Source organism: Amborella trichopoda, chromosome 11, assembly GCF_054954075.1.
Source record: "Amborella trichopoda isolate Santa Cruz 75 chromosome 11, AtrichopodaSantaCruz75HAP2 v2.0, whole genome shotgun sequence".
Lineage (NCBI taxonomy): Eukaryota > Viridiplantae > Streptophyta > Magnoliopsida > Amborellales > Amborellaceae > Amborella > Amborella trichopoda.
The window spans coordinates 10,302,982-10,312,001 of NC_142346.1; positions in this window are offsets into that span (position 1 = coordinate 10,302,982).

A 9,020-nucleotide genomic window follows, 5' to 3' on the forward strand; every position below is an offset into this window, starting at 1 on the left:
TTAAATTAATTATATAACTGTGATCATGGGTTTAGAATCATATTGTACTGCCGTCAGCGTGGAGGCATCATAAATGCTTTTGTTTATCAATATTTTGAGCTTAAATTCTATGTAAACTATCAGTTTTGATTTGTTAAGAGGAATGCCTATATGTGATTGTTTGTTATAGCACTCGACTACTATCCAGATCGGTGCATTATAATGTCAAAGCACAATCTTTTTTGACAAAGAGAACCATCACATTCACAATTTTAAGTCATTCTTTCTCAACAAAACCAACTAAAACTTTTAGAGAGAGAATTGTAACTTTTAGAGAGAGAGATAGGGGACCTGAATGAGGTCGCTGAAGCTCATGCCTTTGCCCCTATAGGAACTAGCAATGGCGACAACCAATCTTCGACTTTTAGTGATTCTATTCCACATTCCCTTGAAATCCCCAACCTTGTCTCCATGCTCGACTCTCTCATCCCAACTGCCTCTGCCCATTGCCCTTGACTTGGCTCTCTCCCTCTCTTCTCTCAATCGATGACCTCCATACAAAATTCATTATTAAAAAGGAAATAGGTAGACAAAAAAAATTGATTTTTAGCAGGCGACGCTCCTTACTATAAATTTTTCAAAATCTGCTTCTCTCTCTCTCACACACACACACAAAATACACTCCTCTCTCTCACGCACACCCCATTTCTCTCTCTCCTTCTCTCTCTCTCACCCTCTCTCTCTCTCTCGCTCTCTCTCACACACACACACACATTTCATCACCCGCTTCTAATCTGTTGATCAACTCTACAAATTCAGGGGCATGTTGGATAAACTCTACAAATTTAGAGAAGGCTATGTGTGCTTTGACATCATAATAAATTTAGGGACGTGGTTTGAATATCATTGAATTCAATTCTGTGTTAATTTTGCCAAAAAAGAAGAAGAAGAATTCGATTGTGTTTAAATTGTGTGTACGCACATGTGTGCACGAGAGTGAGAGAGAGTTTACACAATATAAAAGGAAGTATAAAAATTCCACATAAATTTATGATAGTAGTTACATCAATCTTTTTAAAACAAGGATATCACAAATCTAAAATAGATTACAGATTAAGCTGAGAATCCAAATCTCTTTCAATGAGTTAGATAGCTATATAAGGGTTCATCAACCATTAACCAATCAAATCTAACTATATAGCTATATAAGGGTTTGAACATTCAGAAGAATACCAACTGCCTATCATCCATCTAATTTTAAGAAACAAAAGGAAGACCTCAAGCATGAGGGTCCATATAGACAAATTGATTAGGAATGGCATTGCAAAGAGGGTGTTGCTTACGACAAATGCAACATTTAGCCTCTCTCTCTGAAACACCTGCAACATTCCATTCAGACCCAATTTTAAGATGCATTAACTAATTCATGGAAAGACAAGATTAGCTTATACATAAGCCCCAAGTCTCAAACCTTCATATCTTCAAGTAGATGGTTCCTATGCATATAGTGACTACAATATAGATAACAAGTCTCAGCCAGTAATAACCAAAATCCCTCGACATATTTCACAACCATCTGTGAAGCATAACTCTCCTCTCTTTGGGAAGCATAACTCTCCTCTCTTTGAGGGTTTTCTTCTGAGAAAAATATTCAGTGATCAGGTTAAGTTGCAAAACTTTCATTTCAATTTCAAGCTCTTCTTCATGGTGATCCATCTGCATATGTTATCTCATTTACTCTGACATAGTTAGGTAACTTAGCAGGTTGTGTAGCACAACTAGCATTAGCCAGTCGTCCCATTACGCTCTCTTTCTCTCACTAAATCTAAGCCCCTCTCTCTCTAAATCCAACTCTCTCTCTGCTAGTAAAGATACCCACAATGCCTCTCTCTATACATCGTCATCTTCTTTGTTATTTCTCAATCTCTCTCTTCCCAACCCTTGAAGTACACTCTCTCCAACAAAAACACAAGGCAATGCATAAATTTCATCTTTCTCTCACTAATAATACAAACCCACGATTTGTACCTCTCTTACTGATAACAGCAAAAATTAAAATTTTAGTAAAAACCTATGAATGCATCTCTCTCTCTATCTCCAACAACAATAACAACAAAAAACCATGTAATGGGTTCTTTTCCCTCTTGTATTATTCACGAGTTCCTCTATCTTCTTGTTTGTCCAGTTTCACTCTCTACTTTTGCCGATGTTTCTCTCTCTAAAACTGCATATTGGTTTTTTCTCTCTAACCTCTGAAATTGAGTTTCCCTCTAACACTTAGGTGGGGTGTACCACCAAATTTAAGAAAGAAGCTTCTTGAACTTTGTGTAGAGTTAATGGCATATCTTTGACCATCAGATGGTTATTGTGATTTTTTTGTACTAAAGGCTATCATCATCAGAGTCTTATCCTAGTTATTTAGGGTTGACTATATATATCATATTCTGCCATTTTACTTTATCAAGGGTTATGCCATCAATATGACCATAAGTCCCCGTATCTTTTCTCACTACTTCTATTCATATCATTTTGAACCTTCCCCTTGCTCTTTTAGAGCGTCCACTTGGATTAAATGGCACCTCCTAACCGATGTTGTATTCGATCAACACATGGCCACCCCACCTAAGTGTACTTTCCCTAATCTTGTCACCTATTATAGCCACACCTAAGTTCCCACGATGATGCTCATTCCAAAATCTATCTTTTCTTGTCTTACCACTCATCCATCTCAACATTCGTATCTCTGTTTCACTCATCCTATGAGTATTTTGTTTATTGACCGTTCAACATTATGTCTCATAAAGAAAAGTTAGTCCCATGGTTGTCTTATAGAACTTCCCCTTCTGCTTCATTGGTATTGTGGTGATCACATAAAAGCAGTTGCACATCTCCACTTTGCCTACATGGCTCAAATTCTATGTGCGGCCTCTTCTTCAATCTCTCAATTTTTTTGGATTTTTGACCTAAGGTATCAAAATGACTCTCTTTTAGACATTTCTTGGCCATCAATTTTAACCAATTGGCTCAATGCATATTTTCACATCAATTGGGAGCTAATTGGTGTGAAAATATTCCCACAACTAACTACATAAGGGAATATTTTTACGTGATGATATTAACTAGGAAATCTTTTCACGTGAAACAAATATACCTCTAGTGGGTTTAAAAGTTTGTTGTTTTCTATGACTCTTTCTCTCTCCCTCCTCTCTCATATCAAACCATAATAGACATATGCATGTCTTTGGTCTGTCTTTGTAATCTCTCTCTCATTCATATTATATAAGGTATCATATCTAAGTTTAGTATGGTTTCGATAGGTTAATGGTCCTATGTTTTTCTAAATCAAAGAAAATCCTTGTCTTCACAAGATACTTTTTAGAGAGAGTTTATCTTGAATTTTTAAGAGAGAAAATATTCATAGATAGAGAGTTTTCATTTAATCTTGGAGAGAAGAAACATTCTAAACGAGAGAGAGAGAGAGAGAGAGAGAGAGAGAGAGAGAGAGAGGTGGGGGAGGGAGGGTTTACATAGATTTTTAGAGAAAGAAACATTCGCAGAAAAGAAAGTGAGAGTTTATGTTGATTTTGAGAGAGAGGGAACAAACAGACGAAGATAGTTTATGTTTGAGTTTGAGAGAGAGAGAGAGAATCCAATGAATACATTGAGGGAGAGAGCTTGGGTTAATTTTGAGAGAGAGAACACAATGTGAGCTTCAGTGTACGATTGATATTGAGACACAGAATGTAGAGAGACAGAGAGAGAGAGTGTGTGTGTTTACTTGAATGAAGTCTCTTTGACTTCCACCCATCACCTTATTTACTGGGTGATCGTTAAAAGAAATATCTTTTAAATCCAACATTCCAACAAGATGTCCCCTCTATCATATAGAAATATTCATTTTCTTACAAAACTATAACTAAGCTCTCTCTCTTTCTAAGCTAGAGTGAAAATATAGATCGCATTCTCGAGTTCTTGGAGGTGTAATTCATTGAGAAAATTTCAAAATCATGCTTCAAAAAGGTAATTATTTAAGGTACAAGTTGCATAATTTTCTTCTAGGCAAATTACATGCTTGATTATTTTTTTATTCTATTCCCACAAATAGGAGAACTAATATTTTGAAAAGAGAAATTTTAAAAATTACCTATGCGAGTCATATACATACTTTTGATTAATGAACCCGAAACGATATCAACAGTTAAAACTTTTGAATGATGCTCTAGAATCTAAAGGTTTTAAAATTAGTCAGACGAAGATAGAGTATATAGAGTATAAATTTAGTAATAATATGAATAGAGACAATGAAGTAGTTAAGATTGATGGCCAAAAAGTACAAAAAAAAGTACACGTTCGATATCTTGGGTCGATAATCCAAGAAAATAGAGATATTGAGGAATATGTCACACAGAATTAGAGTTGGGTAGGCGAAGTGGAGATGTGCAACTGGAATTTTATTTGATCACCGCATATCAATGAGGCTAAAGGGCAAGTTCTATAGGATAGCGGTGAGACCAGCTTTGCTCTATGGGGCAGAATATTGGGCAGACAAAAAACAATATACCCATAGTATGAGTGTAACAGAGATAAAGATGTTGAGATGCCTGAGTGGCAAGACAAAAAGGGATAGAATTTGCTATGAATTTATTCGAGAGAATTTACGCGTCGCACCAATTGGCGATAAAATAGGAGAGAATAGATTTAGGTGGGCTAGCCATGTCTGGCACCGACCAAGTAGAACACATGTTAAGAGGTACGAATTAGTTCAAGTAGAATGACAAAAAAGGGCAAGAGGAACTCCTAAAAGAACATAGTTGGAAGTAATTCGAAAAGATACAAGGACATATGGCCTCACTGAGGATATGACCTTTAATAAAGTAGAATGCAGAACCAGGATTTATGTAGCCAGCCCCAATTGATTCGAAAAAACTAAAATGATGATGATGATGACGACCCCATGCAAGACATATTATTTAACATTTTACATATTTGTAAATATTCCAAACTATGTCGTGGATTTTGATAGGTATTTTGAAATTGAATCAACCTATATGACTAAAATGTTAAATTGTTGATCCGTTACAGGTATTTTGACAAATTGGCCTTGCGAAAATATTGTGAATATTTTCAAAACATCGGAGATACATTGGCAATATCGTCAAGTTATTGGAAAGATACCATCAAAATTATGAGAACACAAAAATTATTCAAAAAATTGTTTAGAAAATCATGCCAGCAATATCCATCTATATGAGAAAGATTACCTTAGCTAATAGTTGGAATTTGTGATTTCTCTAAACTTGATCAAACTTCATTCCTTGTAAATAATATCATATTAGAAAAAATCAAGAATTGTCATGTAGGCAGAGGTGGAAAGGGTGATTGGTACTACAACGTGACGTCTACAGAGCTTCATAACATTTCAAAAGAATAATCATAGCATAAAATTTTCATGGGCGAGATGAAATTTTGAGGATAATCCTTACATTTTATTGGCTAGTGATAAAGTTGCATCCATTTGTTGCTTTTCCAAGAATCATTCCTTTGTCCAATCGTAAGTCCTTGATTATTCAATGGAACTCCTAAATATCTTTTTTGTCTCCCATTGACATTCAAGGTCTAGATGCCCAAGGAAAAATTTACAAGCAAAAGACAGACTACTAATTTGCTCTTCAAGTTGTCCTAAGAAGAAAATGAGTATTCCTTTGGTTTTTGTTTAAAGAAATTGAGAAAAAGAAATGAGCTAGGAATTTGTGAGTGCCATAAAAACCTTTGGGATAGAAAAAAATTGATAATTTCATATTTGTCTAAAAATTGAACTTAAAAAATGGGTTATATGATACATGTAAATATTTTTTGGTGAATTTTCATGGTTATTAAAAATAATAAAATAAAACAAATTTTCAATTTATAATGCAACGTAATCAAACACAAGCTCATCTTTAATAAGTTGTCATTTTTATCAAAATTCAATCGGGTAGCAAAGATTATTTATTTATGATAAAAATAGTAGTACCAAGACCAAGTTTTACCATAGGGCATTGAAAGATCAAATGTCAAGGCAGGATTTTTAAAAATCAGACCGAACTATTCGATTTTCTCGTTTCAACTCAGAACTGGAGGGTGACCTTAAATTGGAACTCAAACATGTTCACCCCCAGATCACATTAAGTCAATATATTAAGAATATTATTTTTTAGAATGATTTGGGTTCTTATTCCTGGTTTAATCTTTCTAGACTCATTCAATTTTAAAAAAACTTTGCTGAGTTGATCGAGCCGATTGATTAAAGGCTAGTAGTCATTTTCCTCAAATGGTCCCAAAGACCCACACAATCTACGGAGTTGCTTTTCTCGGTCTGCTCATTTTATCTACAAAGTAGTTTTTGAGCTTTCCCCCGAGTTATCGACCAAGTATCGTTGGCACTAGGAGGTCACAATGGACCTGGACCCGATTCGAGTTCTGAGGGGTCGACCTAATCTGAGTTCGGGTATAGGTCCAAAAATTAGACCCAACAGATCGGGTTCAAGTCCAAATCTTGAACACGAATACTATTCGGATCCAAGCTTGATAATATTTTTTGGGTCCCAATATATGAAATATATTTAAATATAATTAAATATATAAATATTTTATTTTTTAGGTTGGCCTGACCCCAACCAACCCATTGCCACCCTTAGTTGGAACAAAAATAGGTCTGGTAATAGAACCGGTTGGCTTTGGGTCACCAAAAACTTTACTGATTCACATCGCTATTATACCCAAATTGAAATGAGTTTGGTTTGTGGTTTCCTACATCAATTCGACCGCTTTGACTCAACACCGATACAACCCGGCATTCGGATTTCAAACCAAAATGTGGGGAGAGAGAAATGGGGGGAAACAGAGAAAGCAAGCCCCTCATCAAGAGCTGTTTTTTGTAATGCCCAAGGATGAGAGAGACACTAAGGCCATTTCATGGAATTGGAGAGATGTATTTTATACAGGGATTTTGGCTTTTAGAGCACGTATTATATACTTCCACCTGAGTATATGTACATCTACTCCCCCAGCTAAATGACTTTTTACAAATATACCAGATGATCATTGTTAAAAAAATTGAAATTTAACTTTTCTAGGACTTAGATCTCATCCTCTGAAAATTGGACGGTTTCTTTTTATTCTCGAGACTGTATATTTTTTTCAAGTGAGATGCAATTAAGATTTTTTTTTATTGAAGTTAATTTGTGGGTTAAAGAGATTACATCCCCAAAATTCAGAGTACCAAAATTTATCTTAAAAAGAATTTACTCCGAGGGGGTAACAGTATAATCTAGGAGAAATACAATATCTTTATATAGATGAAATTTTTCTTTGCATGTACAAAGAGATATATAAGGTAAGAGATTGAGAGACAAAGGGAATTCTTCCATAAATTTTGTAGAGAGAGAGACTGAGCCACCATGGTAGCACCCAGACACCATAGTCACCATTTGTGGTTGTCATTTTACCAACACAACCCCGCTAATGGCTTCAAAACTTTAACTCGTAAACGAATTGCAGAAAATGGGTAGGGACTTGCCTTCCCCACATTAATTACCCAAATTAGAGAGAGAGAATGAATGGGGGATAAGAAAGAAAAGCCATCCTATTGAGATATGAGATAGAAAATCCACCTATTCTAGATAGAGAAAGGGTTGAAGGAGATATTTTCACACTAAATGTGTGGTTTCTATAAGGCCGAAGCTCTAAACAATCACACACCTTTAAATAGTGTCAAAGATATTATTTTAGTATTGGAAATCTTCGTGACGGCGTCCAAATTTATTTTCATCTCTAATTATAAAATTTAAAGCTCACCACACAGTGGTCTCCATTCCCACCAATAACACCACCTGTCTAATACATTCAAAAAGCTAACTACTAATCTACATGAAAAATCAAATTTAAAGCTCACCACATTTGTGGTCTCCATTCCCACCACACACACACACACACACACACACACACACACACACACACACACACACACACACACACACACACACACACACACACACACACACACACACACACACACACATATATATATATATATATATATATATATATATATATATATATATATATATATATGGAAGATCTTAGGGTGAGCCCACTAGCTCACAGGAAAAAATGAGCCCAATGATCCAGATTGAATCTGGGCCGATCTAACCATTACGGATGTCTAGTAGTGTTTGAATTTTAATTTTTTTTTTCTATAAATCCAAATCACTTGAAATTTAGATAGTGTGTACATCAATAATATGTGAATCTTTGAAAAATATCAAAAAAATATTTTACATGAAATAAAACATTTTTATTTTTTATGAATTTTTTTTATATTTTTATTAGGTGCGGCTTGATGAGAAGAACATACACCTAAAATTTCAAGTTATTTGGATTTGTAAAAAAAAAAATTTAAATTCAAACACTACCTGACATTCGTATTTGTCAGATCGGCCCAGATTTAATCTGGGTCGTTAGGCTTATACTATTCCATGAGCTAATGGGTTCGCCCAAGCTTTTTCCTATATATATATATATATACACTCCAAATTATTGAAACTGATGCTTCTGAGCTTGGTTATGGTGGATCTTAAAACAAAGATTTCAACCAACTGAAAAAAAAAAATTTGTAAGATATACTTCTGAACTTTGGAATTCAGCACAAAAAAATTAATCAACTATTAAAAAGGAAATTCTTTCAATTGTAAATTGTGTTACAAAATTCAAAAGTAATGTTATAAATCAATAATTTCTTATAAGAATTGATTGCAAGGTTGCTAAAGACGTTTTAGAAAAAGATGTTAAAAATATAGCCTCTAAACAGATTTTCGCTAGATGGCAAGCGATTCTCTGTGCTTTTGATTTTAAAATTGAATACATTAAAGGAGAAGTAAATTCCCTGCCTAATTTTTTAACTCGTGAATTTCTGTAGATTTCAAATATATTCATCGTCCTCCAGGACACAAAGATCCAGAAAAAAGACTCCATTATAAGACCGTTCAATCAATTGTCCAACA